Source organism: Patagioenas fasciata, chromosome 4 (assembly GCF_037038585.1).
Source record: "Patagioenas fasciata isolate bPatFas1 chromosome 4, bPatFas1.hap1, whole genome shotgun sequence".
Taxonomy (NCBI): Eukaryota; Metazoa; Chordata; class Aves; order Columbiformes; family Columbidae; genus Patagioenas; species Patagioenas fasciata.
In genome coordinates, this window is record NC_092523.1 from 61,275,251 (window position 1) to 61,288,864 (window position 13,614).

The 13,614-nt window shown below is 41.7% G+C and overlaps 1 protein-coding gene across 11 annotated transcripts in view; it reads left to right on the forward strand.

The window, feature by feature from the left end:
* Positions 1-4,732: 4,732 nt before the first annotated feature.
* INPP4B (inositol polyphosphate-4-phosphatase type II B) overlaps positions 4,733-13,614 on the forward strand; it is a 428,243-nt gene continuing 419,361 nt past the window's right edge. For 4 of the 11 annotated variants that reach the window (XR_011738872.1, XR_011738873.1, XM_071808035.1 and 1 more), the window contains exon 1: positions 4,740-5,213. The gene's annotated coding sequence lies outside the window, so the exon portion shown is untranslated. Of the gene's footprint in view, positions 5,214-13,614 lie in introns of all 11 variants that reach the window. The other 7 variants (XM_071808033.1, XM_065836255.2, XM_071808036.1 and 4 more) reach the window with 5 other exon arrangements.

A 13,614-nucleotide genomic window follows, 5' to 3' on the forward strand; every position in this document is an offset into this window, starting at 1 on the left:
ATGTTTGCTGTCCATTGGAACTTTGCTTGTTGTTCCTTGTTTTTGTACAGAACATTGCACAGCAAACTTGGAGAAACTGCTATTGAAAAAGAGAACAATAATAGTGGATTAGTGCTTTTCTGGGATTTTTGACTGAATTTTTCCTACCACTGGGGCAAGAAGTGAAATTCTGGTCAAATGAGCATTGATGATAAATATTTGCATGATGTATCCAATGCACAGGAAAACAATTAAGTTGGGTTACTTTGTTACAGTTGTTCCCTACTGGTACAACCAATACAATAAATACTGCCAAAGTGTAAAGGAAGCAAATCTATCTGTCTTTCAGCAGGAGGTGCAATCTACTCAGCACAAGACTTCATTTTGGTTTGAGGTGTTTTATTATTTGCACTGCCACCCATCTCTCATTTGGTACACAGTCTGATAGTATCTCTGCAGTTGTTTTCTCCAGCAGTTCTGTATTGTTTTCCCTCATTGTTTTTTGATGAAAAGTCTGCTACTGTTTCAGATAACTGAGGAAGTGTTTTCCTTCGACACTGCTTTCTTCAGTCTTTGGTAGTACGATATTTGTCTCAATTTCAGCTTCACCTCCGTTATATCAATTATACTTCCTCTGATGGGTGTTGATCCTGCAGGGCGTTTTATGTCGGCGGGGGCCTGCAGAAGCCTCACTGGAGCCACTGGGACAATTGATTGCCCACACAGAACAGTCAAGACCTGGATTTGTTCAGTAAGGCACGGTTTTCAGTTCCCTTGCAGAACCTCGTTCACCATCTTCTTGCTTCTTTTGCAATCATTCTGCAGCTGCATTGTAATGTGTATTGGGTATAAATCATGATTAGATTAGCAGGACAATTTTTTGCACGCATTCATCATGAGTGTAAGTAACAAGGTGTGAGGCATTGAGAGCCCCACTGCAGTTCACGGTCACTGATTCTGTTTGTTAAGATCCTGGCATAGTTCACAGATTTCAATGTTGTGCTGTCATCTATAGTGACACTGGTACGCAGGAAGCTGTACCAGTCAAGCTCAGTCCTGCTTAGGATGTGTTTTTGCTGATTTTCATTTGGTGCTTTAGGTTTTCGTTCAGTGCCTGAAGCATCCTTTGGTTTCAGGCAGGGCTGTTGGTTCCATTACAAGGAGGTGGCTTTAAGGGCTGAGAGTGATCAGCCACTGGTATGGGAATGGTTTATGCTTTCATCAGGACTTAATTGTTGCTTCCCTAGTTCTTTGCAGTTAAAAAGCAGGTATAAATTCAATATTCTTTGCTGTATTGTGGCTAGTATGAAAAAGCAATGCAATTATGCTATGCACTCATTCATGCTAACTGTCCTGTGAACACGCAGCCTTGGATTTTTACCCTAGCTGTGCCTCAAATGATTTTCAGTGCTCAGGAATACAGAATGCTTTAGATCCTTTTCAGTCCCCCTTTGATATTGAGCCTAAATTTAACTACTATGGCTGACACAGCTCTGCTTCCTAACAAGGTTAGCATGACAGTCCCAATTGCGTTTGGTGTACGTTAACTCCTTTCCCTTAGTAAACTGTTTTACAGAACACTGATTGAAGGTAACACAAAAAGATCTTCTTGAAAACAAACCATTTCTATCCATCAAAATGTACTCTGAGCAAAGGCCTATAACAATAAAGATTTGCATTTCCTCTTGCTCAGACCTTTGCCTTTCCTTGAAAGTTTAGTAAATTCCTGTCAATGCTGTTATTTCCCCCTGTGCACTGGGAGACTCAGATTGCTTGCTAGAGCTTCTGCAGGAGAGAGGCTCTGCTCCGGCTCCTGACAGGCCATTAAATCCTACTTCTTTTTCTCATCCTGAAGTTCTTTAATGATTTAGTGTTCCCTTTGATCCGATTCCTTGGCCTGGAAATAGTAAACCTTGCTAGGCAGACTGGATCTGGTTAGCTGAGCAGGGATATTCTCCAATAGCTCCATGCACTGTTCCCTTGGGAAGTCTGAAGTCTGTCACAGTTTAATTTCTTGTTTGCTCCCTCCCTCACCCCCCTATCCTCACCTTTGACACTAAGTAGGGGACTCTTGATTTGACTCTACAGACACACAGAATAGTATCAGACCAGGAAGCTTAGATATACTTAATATTTATAAGATGGAATACATAAGGTCATACAGAGGAGTTGGGGAGATAGCAGAAAGGGAGATTTTAGAGAAAGAAACATGTTGATTTGGAAAATGTTGGGAAATACCAGTAAGTAAGTAATAGGAAAAAACTTGCCCCACTAGATTTTTCATTTTAATTTTTCTGCTGCTACTACAGTCAGATGATACTTTCCATATACCAGAATGAGTTGAATTATACAGCCAAGTACTTTGTCTGGGTGGTGTCTCATCTGCTAATGGCTCAAGACTGCATTGCATTTTTTGAGGATGCTTTTATAGCTTGTCTGAAGCTTTCTGATACATTTATTATGAAGCACAGGTATATGTAGGCTAAATTTTTCAAGCCTGGATGGATGCAGTTAGATACCCTAAATCCACATGTAGGCACTTAAAGAAATGTGATTTTCAGAGGTAGGGAGCATTGAAACACATTTGAAATAATTTCGAACTCAGTACTTTGGAACATCAGACATTTTTTATGCTTAAGTGTAATTTCAAGCTCTGAAAATTTTGACTGTATGATGAAAGAGAGTTTTAGGCTATATATCCACTTAAAAACATTTCAGAAGGGGATAAAACTTTGGTTATCTTATCTTTTTTTCCCATACTGATATATGGTAGGTTTCTGAATCCAGTAACATCTTGCATCTTAACATCAGAGTAATCTAAAACTCAGCCTTTTTCCTTCCTGTGCTCTGCAGTGTGACCAGCTGTACAACAAAGCTTTGCCCAAGATGAAGTGTGCTTCAGGACCATACTTTTGATAACTGCTCCTTGTATGTTCAGTGCTATATGTATTTAAGGTTTCATGACTGAAATAAGTAAGCAGGCATTCTCATAACAATTCATTCCAAATCTAACAGGACATTAATTTTACAGTTTGTCCTCAGTTCTGAACACATCTAAGAAGCTTGGAATTGCCTTCATTTGAAAAGTAACCGCAACCTAACTTGAGTAGTGTTCAGTTCCTAAGGGAGCACAGAGACAGAAACACCCTCTACTCTTGATTTACATCTAGCTGAGGTTTGCACGTTCCCTGTTCACAAGGTAGATTTTCATTGGTAGCACTCTGAGTTTGCTGGTATCAATTCCTACGCCGGCAGGATCTTTTCTGCTACGTGTTATGTTATGGGGCATTAAAAATTGAACAAGAAGAAGATTAAGAAGAAATTCCTGTTGTGAGAAGCAAAATATTGTTCGTGAGAGATACTCGAGAGACTCATCTCTGAATTTAAGGCAGTTTCATTTTGTTACAACGGTTTGTTCAATATGAGCCTGATTCTGCAAACATTTATGCATGAGTAGCTTTACATAAATGGGTAGTTCCATCAAGACAGGTTTTTGTGTATTACTTCTTACATTTAAGTGTTTGGACAAGACCAAATCTTTCCCTCTTGTGCCTTCTCAGCATTTTCCTTCCAATTTTTATCTGACTTATAATGTGAGTATTTGGTTAGCTGCCCTCTACTCAGAACTTTGTCTCTCTGCATAACTTTGACTTCAAGCTCGTGAAGCTGTATCAACTTTGCTTTTCACAGATCGTTGTCGGGCTTTGTCCTGGTACAACATAGATGACTGTCGCTGTTATGACACAGAAAACCCTAAAATCCAGGCCTGTAACTAATGCTATTGAGTAAGCTAAAGTAGCTATTAAATCTGCATTAACTTCAGTTGTTTTGTGTATGATGGTTTAGGAGTTGCTTACGCAGCTCAAATCCCAGACGGTGTCCTGCTATAGTACACAAGTAGTCTCAGTAGGATTAATTGACATTTGAAATACCGGAATTTATCTAAGAACAAGAGAAATAAAAAAGTGGATTGCAAAAAGATTACTATCAAGTGAGTAAGATGCATTAGAAACTACTTAATTCCTCTGTTGCCTTGCACACTGAACCAATTTTCGGATGACGTACCATAGATGCAGCATTTATGAGCTGTGTTTCGTGCATGCTGAAGGGGTCAGCTGTGCCATCAGGACCCCCTGAAGTGGCTTTCATGAGCAAGTCGGATCGAGTACCTAAAGCCCTGCATAGCTCCGATGCAAAGTCGTTTATTTATAAGAAGCAAAGCACAAAAACCACCCCAGCCTTGCCTCAACACAACCAGCCCCAGGTGCTCCCGCAGAGCTGGAGCAGGGGCTCGCGGCTCCCAGGCCGGCTTTACGGAGGCCATTAGTACCTTCCAGAGGCTAGAGGAAGCTCTCCTACCCCCTTGTTGACAGGAAGGGATTTACTTCATCGCCCACCCCCCCAAACTTTTGCAGCTGATAAGAAGCCAGCCCAGCGGCTCTGAGAAGCCCTTCGCCGGGCTCCCTGGGAGTCTGTATTTCCAGTGCTGCGAGGGGAAAGCGACTAACGTTTCCCGTCGGTGACCGTGCCCAGGGCTTCCCAACCCAGTCAGCAGCTTGCCAGCTTGGGCCCAGCGCTGGCACCGGCCTCCCCCGGACCTCCTCCGACCGTCCCCTCGGGCCGGGTGAGATCCCACCGCCTCCTCTCAGTCCCTAGCACTCGGCAGAGGCGGCCGTGGAGGCCGGGCTCCCTCTGGGCGGCAGGAGGTGAATGGCAAGCGGCGGCTTTTCCCTCCCACACCCCAGTGTCGGTCTCGCCTCCTCCAGCAGCAGCAGCAGCGGGTCACCTCTGCGCGGCTGTGCCGTGCCGTGCTGTGCCGCGCTGCCTGCCGGCCGCAGGGCTGCCAGAGAGGCGCGGGCAGTTCCCGGCTCCCCTCGTCGCTGCGGGCTCAGGGGCGCTACCTGCGGGGCCGCCGCAGAGCCGGGGAGTCGCCGCCGGGCTGCGGTGACATTGGGAGGAGACTGGTCCGAGGGCGGCGCCGGGGGACAGGAGCGCCTGTGCCCGCGGCCACCGCCAGCCGCAACTCGCCCTCCCCGGGGCAGCGGGCGGGCTGGGCTCTGGCTGCCCGGAGCGGCTCCCAGGGCGCTCAGCCCTTCATTTCCTCTCGCTGTCGCGCTGCTGGAGGCTCCGGACTATAAATAGCAGGCTCGCCAGCCACCCAGCGACACTCGCACGCACCGGGGGAAAGTGCCGCGCCGGTCGCCCCAGCGGGCGGGCAGCCAGCTGCCAGCCAGGTAAGCGCCGCTCGGGGCAGGCAGGGCCGGGCGGGGAGCGGGTGCTCCTTCCACCGGGAGAGGGTTTTGTTTCCTTGTTTCCCCACTGGCTCCCGCGCGTCAGGAGAGATTAAAAGCTGGGAATGGGTTCCGCCGAAGTCCCTCCCTTTTATTCCCTTATCAAGTTTCTTAAGGTTACAGCCCGCAAGGCGTGCGTAGCCCTAAGGCACTCTCGTCGGGGGCCGCCGTTCAGTTCCTGACCGCCGCCGCAACCCGACGAGCGGTGCCGGCGGGCGGCGAGGCGACCGGTGCGCTGCGGGAGGCTGCTGCTCCCCCGCCTCCGGCGCGGGCACCGCGCCTCCTCAGGGCCGGGGCTGAGGGCAGGCGGCCCGGCCGCCCCAGGGACCGCCACCCGGCCCGCCGCCGCTCTCCGGGGGTCACCGGGGCGGGGAGGGACTCGGCGTGCCGGGAGAACTTCCAGCTAAGACCCGCTGGAGATTTCTCCTACTTTCTTCCATCCCCGGCGCTCCCTGTGAGGGAGTCTCGGTGCCGCCTTGGCCGCGGTACCTGGCCGCCCCCTTTGCCGCTGCAGCCGGGGCTCCTCTGAAGGGGCTTTGCGGGGGCTGAGGACGTTATTAGCAACGGTTTTCTGTTATGATTGAAAGTTGGGGGTACTTGAATGGTGAGGCGGCTATGAGGCTCCGTAGGCGCCACTAAGGGGTTAATTTGGTAGAGTAATCGAGCTACAGGGTACCCATCCCCATCTTGCAAATAACAGCGTCTGCTGAAATGTGATGGAAACCACAAGAAAGGTCTTACATGTAGATAAGTTGAGCAAGTTGTAATTTGAAATGGTATCAGCCAGAAAAGGGCGGGGAGGAGGAGAAATTGTATTTGATTTCTGAACTGTGATCAAGTGGAGCTCTCTCTTTTCTGTTCCCAAAAGTGACACACAGATTTTTTTGAAGCATGACAGCTTGTGCTGTCTGCTTGCCTGGTCCCCAAAGCTAAACGGTGCCTTATTTGAAGTAAAAATAATGGGATGAAGTCTTTGTGGAGCTATGTTTTCATCTGATCTGTAGTTAGGTTTCTGTATCTCTTCCTCACTAGAAGAAATTTATTTGTTTATTTATGCATTAATGATGTGTTAAAATAGATACACTAAAATCAGGCCATATATATATGTCATTTAAATCTGTCTTTGAATCTCAAAAACAAGACTAATTTTTCACTGGTTTACAGACACCCTCTATCTACATTGAAAGGATGTCTACATAGCAAGAATGATGGGGGAAATGTCTGTTTATCGGTCTTTATGAACGAAAGAGTTGATTTAAATTATTGGCTCTTAACAAAACTTCCCATGTTTGGACAAATATTTACAAATGTGATAGTAGTTTTTAAAAAGGAAATGTTCCAATCACTTGATTTTTTAAAATGTTATTTTGAATTTCTTGATTAAATTTGAACTAGCTTTAAAGCCCTGCAGTATCTTGGGGTTTTTTTGTCATGTGAACCTGTATATTGGATGAGGTTTGTGCATGTAAATCCTCATTATTGTAACTATCCATGCAGGACTTTGTACTTCACACATTCTGATAATTCCACTAAAATGAAGATACAAGTGACAAGATTAATGTGAGCAGAAATTAGTCTTCTGAGATTTTTACAGCCCTGATGACATTAGTGGGAGCGTGTGGCTGTGTTACTACTTCAGAGCCCTATTTTGACTTTTTTTCCATATGCTTTCTGACCGTTCCTACAGTGCTCAAGATAAGATTAAATCTTTCTGTAATACAAAGCTTTTCTTTTATTGGATCTTTCCAACTACCTAAAACTTCAAGTTCCAGTTCTCCATGGGTTCTTCAAACCTTGCAAGTGCTGCTGATCTCTCTTTTGCACTCTGGAGAGCATTATCTGTGAGGCTGCCTTGGTTCTCTTTGATCAAAGAATTCCATCTTCTTAAGGCTAAGGTATATCAGTTGGAGTAGGTGTATCCAGGTGCCTCCTTTATCACCATCTTTTTATCTTCTGATCTGACCTGAAGATTTCGTGACATTCGGTGAAGGTTTTGTGAATTGAAATGCATGATTAATACTGTGCTTAGTACCTGGAAGTCTACTGTACTGCAAGATGACAAAAAAAACCCCAACAAGAGCAAACAACCCCAACAGAAATCCCCAGGACTAGAAGATCTGCCTGGAGTGTTGAGGTCAGCCTGTGGAGTACAGTGCTGCTAGTTGACAGTAAAGAGTGGAGGCTGCAAAATAGTCTGCAGGTCAAGTAATTGTTTGAATAGGCCTAGGCCTAAGTTCACTGTGAATTTTGAGGAAAGTAGCGGGACTGATATGTCTGATGAATTATTTAGCTTGTGATGGATATATAGTTTTAGCATATTACTTTTGCGGAGAAATATGCAAACAATACTTTTTGTATTTATATAACATATTTACAAGAACAATTAAGATAGTTGGCTAAGAGAGACAAACTGAAAGGTGGACAGTTGCTCCCAGCACTAGTGTTTCTTAAAAATTCATGACAATTTGATCTAGCTTTCTTAAACACTTTGGCAGTTACCTTTGTTTCTCCCTTTAATTTTTGTTCTCCTAACCTTTCCTGTACGCCCCATGCTCTGACTGATGGAAATTTTTAGGAAGAGCTATTTTTGTTTAACGTAATACAAAAGATTTAGTAAACCAATGTTTTCGTGTTACCGTTGATGAATGGTGAATGTTATTTATCACACCTTTGAGAAAGGATTCCTTCTTCCAAAGTCATCTGGACTGATATAAATAAAATTCAATTAAATACTTTTCCTTGACTTTTTAAACTAACTTGAAAAATCTAAGTTTACATGTCAAAATGCGGGGTGGGTGGAGGGGTGAAGTGTTATCTGGGGAGAGCTGTTAGTCCTGGCCTCGCCAAGCCTTCAGTCTTGCCTACCGCTTGCCCTGGGCTTAGGAGCCCTCCCCACACTCCCTGATTTCACCTACAGATCTGGAAGTCTCTCAACAGTTTTGTGCAAGATTCTCCTTCTCGTTCTTTAGGAGCAGTCACAGTTGATTTTGCTCTTGCAGCCCTTAAGAATTTTTTGTTTGTTTGTTTTTAAAAGGACTGCCTGTTTCTTCCTTAACTCTACCAAGTAAATATAGCTTAACAGGCTCTCCTGTCCTGGATAATTGTTCTGTTACAGAAAACTTGAGACAAAACTTAAAAGGCTGGCTGGGTTGTGCAAGGTTTGAGTGTGGTGCTGGACTTTAGCTCATAGATGTGGTCACAGTGACAGAGGATTTTAATGAAAAAGACTTGCTCGTCTTAGTACAAAATTCACGCTGGCAATTCTAAAAAGGAGTTGAGATCTGTGAATTTCGGTTTTCTGCTGTTTGGAAAACTACATTAGCTGCATGCCAGCTGCATGTTAACAAGAGAAAAAACCCTGTAACTTAATGACGGAGGGTTCTTTAGTTTATTTTCCCCATTGTCTGCAAAGGTAGGTTCCATTAATTTGTCCAGGTCAGTAGAGGTTCCTGTTTCTTCTGTCATCATAAATCAACTAAAGATGGGCAGAATCTCAAACAGCAAACCAGATTTATACAATGCATTCTACTATGAAAGTTGCTGTTAGGAGAGAGGATACATTGTCTTCAAAATCTTGTATACCTTTTTGGCAAGGTATGCTGAGAAAGGGAAGTGGGCATCTTATGCTTGTACATGGTACTTTTATTAATTTGTCTGTTACGGGGGAGTGAATAGAACAAATTGTATTCACTCACTCTGTAAACTTTTGAAATTTACCGTGATGAAGTTTGCCTATACAATTCAACAATGGGTTTTAAAATGTTGCATATCAGTATCTGTAGTATGACTACTTAAAAATGTAGCATTATTTCTGTTTCGAAGGTGTTTGAGGTCCGGGTTCTGTAGAATTTACCAGCCCTCTGAATCGAGAAGAGACTGGGTAAGACAGTTCTTCACTTACAGTAGTTTCAATTTTGTAGCTTCACGGGAGGTTTAATATTGATTTCCATAGGTTAGGATGCTAATAAGCTTTTTGCCTCAGCCTGACAAACTAAGCCTCTTCTTCCTGTTTGTCAGTGAATTTGTCCCATAGGTTTCTTTAGATTGTTTTTAATGTTGACAGACTCTACTTAATGAAAAGCCAGAAGACAACAGAAGCTAAAGGTGCTTACTTGACATAGGGTGGTGTCAAAGTTGTTAAATGTGAGGCTGTTTATCAAGCTCATGGCATTAAAAATCAAATCCGTTGCATTTTTTTGGTGGATGTTTTTAATTTTATTGTATATCCTGTTTCTGTGAAATTTTGCCCTATACTGTGACCTCAGTGAAAATTTATCCTCAGTACACTAGTACAGTCAATCTGGGCTTTGTCTGTTTGAGAAGCATTTTTTTCCTTGAACTTAACATATATAAATAACTAAAACACTTTCATTTTTATACATTTCTTTCATTCTCTTAGCTGTACACTCATCAATAGGAGCTTCTTGCTTGCTGCAAAAACATGAATTTAGCAAATAGAGTGAAATCTCTAATACAAGGCACTAAAAAGACTCCAGTTTTTCATGTAATTATAATAGGTGGATGTGTAATGGACAATTAAGAAGGAGAAACTCTTGTGGGAAATAAGATTTTTATTGTGTTCTCACAGTTCTTCATATACCATCAGGTTTTTGTATTGTTCGGTTATTTATAAACTATGTTATTACCATATTATAGCAGTGCTAGGAAGATGCACTGAACCTGGGGTGCATATTTCTGTTACAAAAATGAGTCAAGAACATGAAAATGGGTATAAAAGTCTATGTGCTAAATGTGACTTGATATTTTGTGTATTTACTGCTGTGCAAATGGAGCATTAAGCAGAATGCGTCAACAATTTGGTGTTGTACAGTGTTTCTATTACAGCAGTAACATCACTGCTCTGCCTGGACTTTGTTTGCTTTGTGTATGTGTAAGTGGTCAAAGAAAACAGGTATCAGTAGAACTGGGTTTAATAGGATTAAACTATTTTCTCTGCTATAATGACATAATTTTGGAATTAATCTCTTTAATGAGTTATTCCAGTTTACGTGGTAAATGAGAGCAGAATTTGGTACTCAGAGTAGGAGATAATGCATTTGATGTTCAGAATAACGTCAGTCTGCTATTTTTATAGTTATAAAAATATACTTTCAGTTGATGATAAGATCTTATATTTTCAAATTAGTAGTCTAAAAGTTGGAGTGTGTATGAAAAGTGCCTTTTTGCTTTAGCCAAGGATGTGTGTGGGTTGTGGTTAGGTATCTTTTCCTTCTTTTTTGTCTTCCCTCCTAAAGGCAGCTACAGAGCTACACTGTATCTGGAATTTCTGTGTTACAGTCATGACACACAATTCGTGTGGCTTTTGTAGAACCAGCCGTGTGGCGCTGGCTCTGCATTAGCGGGAAATGACAGCAATGGACACGGTGCTTCCATGGGGGAGGTTCATCGTAAAGCAAAGTTTCCTTCAGTCCTGCACAACGGCTCTTTCTGCAGGAGCAGCGTGATCAGGCGTGTTGGGTGGTGATCAGTGATTAAATCTTGGAATAGGGGAAAAAAAAGACACTGAAATTAGCATTCTCAGTTTAGATCTGCTACTGAGAAATACTGTTTAATTTGATCTCTAGTTTCTATATAAGCACAGATGCTAAACCTGCATTCACTCAGTGAATCTACATTAAAATTTTTTGCAGAGGCATAATGTTTGATTGTTTAGCCACTGAGTTAAAAATATATGTATATAATTCCGAATTGTTCTATCTCTAGGAGTCTTCTCAGCTTTCCTACTGTTGGTGTCTGATATCATTCACTTCTGGTATTTTGTTTCAGCTGCCTAGTGTAGTCTTTGCCTTCTAGGAATTGATAGTTTCCAAGTAAAATAAACAAAAGCAGTGGCTACTATTTCTATGGAAGTTGTTTTGGATACCTCAGATGCTGGTAGTTGGGAGCTTGGAATATATGAATATAGCCTACACTAGATGGCAGTGTAAAATACCAAGTCTTAAGTGATTTGGATTCTTAAACCCAGCAAGAGCTGCCACACTCATGGCTCAGTTCATATGCATATTTTTACTGCAGATACTCCTGCTAAGTATGAGGTCACTTATTTTTCATGGTCTAATTTTGTCTTGAATGATATTGTTTGACTAAGAGAATATGTTTGCACAGGTACTGCAAGAGAGCTGGCATACTGTACATTCAGTCTACAGTTTAATCTTGGTTAACTCATTTGTGTCTGTAATTATTTATTGGTTAGGAAAAACGTATTTTTTAATGTTATTTGAGATGTATATTATTATAATAGTATGACAAAAATCTATTGACTGATGAAACTGAACGATTGGTGAGACCTCATAGTACTATTTTATAGCTGCATTATGACCATTTATCATGTACATAGAATGATCTGATATGTATATGTTGTTTTTTAAAACAAATCGTACATAATCTCTAGGGCAATTTTATTGATTGTACATACTGTTGCAGTTTATTCTTCATGCATGTGAAGTAATGTAATGTAAATGTAATGTAGAACCAGTTGCTGTGACATAATTTTGGAATTAATCTCTTTAATGAGTTATTCCAGTTTACACGTTAAATGAGAGCAGAATTTGGTACTCAGAGCAGGAGATAATGCATTTGATGTTAAGAATAACGTCAGTCTGCTATTTTTATAGTTATAAAAATATACTTTCAATTGATGATAAGATCTTATATTTTCAAATTAGTAGTCTAAAAGTTGGAGTGTGTATGAAAAGTGTCTTTTAAAAAGTGGTATGATCTATTAGCCTTAAAAAGCCCAAATGCATCTTAATGTAATTGAAGCATTGCAAGGGAGCTTCAGTGAGAATGAGAGTTAGGACAGTTGTTTGTGAGCAAAGTACACCCTTCGTTGGTGTGTCTTGGAATGCTTTTGAAGTTTTCCTTCAGCATAATAATAATTCTGATCAAGATGGAGAAAGTAACATTTACAGAAAACCTTACAATCAATTTCTGTACCATCAAGATGTGATAGCCTAGAGACAGATTTCCCTACTAAAGCATAAAAAGCATAAGAGATTAGAGAACCCAACCTATAAAGGTTGTGTGCATAGTTGTTGAACTGCTTTGTTACATATTTGCAAGTGAAATTAGAGAGCAGTTTGATGTACCACCATGAAAGCTTTGTTTTTATAAATTGAATTTTCTTTCTCTCACAAAAGTGAGAAGCCTGGTCACAGTAGCTTCTTTGGAACTGTGTATTGGAAAAAGCAAAGCTATCTGCATGCTGAAATTATTAAATGTACTTGGGCTGTCAAAAGATACATGTAAATATGTGTAGTACTTTGCACTAAAATTGATCAGTAATCAACCTTATAGTAAATTATGAAGACTGTACGTGCTTGAGATATGTCGTAACAGTTCAGTGTGCTTGGCAGAAGAATATTGTACAAAATACTGATGTCTCCTGTGAAGTAGAAGATAGAGAAGTTCTGTAAAAGACTATAGGAGTGTTTCATGAGGGAATACTTCCCTTTCTTTTTCTGCTACTACTGTCATGTGTTAGTATCATTGATACTTGTAATAGCAGTATTTTGAAGATAATGTGAAAGATATACTGGCAGAAAAGGTAGATGTGTCAGTAAACCTATGCTTGGAGCCATACTGCATGTGTGTCTGTGGGTCTTTGAGGGACACTATAGGTAGTGTTCCTCTGTGTTTATGTAGCCTTTTGAAAATTCAGCTTAACTTCATCATTCATAGACTGCAGCAAAGGAAACCTTGTGTAAATTGTCCTTGGCAGCTCAGAATCTTAGTGGTTGCTTGAATTCCAACTGTGACTTGAGGTACCATGTCTCAGTTTGGATCTCTTTGGCTTGGCATTCGCAGATAATTTGTTTGTTTTGCCTCAATTAGCATTTTTTATTGAATGGCAAACTGGTAACCTTGCACAAAAGGAAAAGCGTGTGAAACACCAGTTTGTTCCAAAAAAAAGGTTGTGAATGCCTCTGTTAATGTGAATAGGAGTTTTCTTACAATTTGTGGCTGAAGATTGATCTAAAGATGTGTGGGAACCTGACAGAGAGGATCCCTGACGAAAGCATAATAGTTACTGACTCACAGGCTGAATGGGGTACAGACACTGAAGCAAGATTAAATGGCAGTTTATTTTAGATCTATCTAAGAAATATTCCAGAAATAGACTGTCTGATCCTGTGTCCAGCACTCTCACCTGCAGCCATCATGGGGAGACTGAAATCCCTTTGTCCACTTTGGGATGGTGTTTCATAAAGGCTGAGGAGGCTTGATCTGTGCAGGTGTGATGGTCTCAGCCCTCAACCTGGAGGTTGGTCACCCAGTTTCCTGAGATTTCTGTTCTGGGCTAGCACTTGGCTATGGTTTGAAG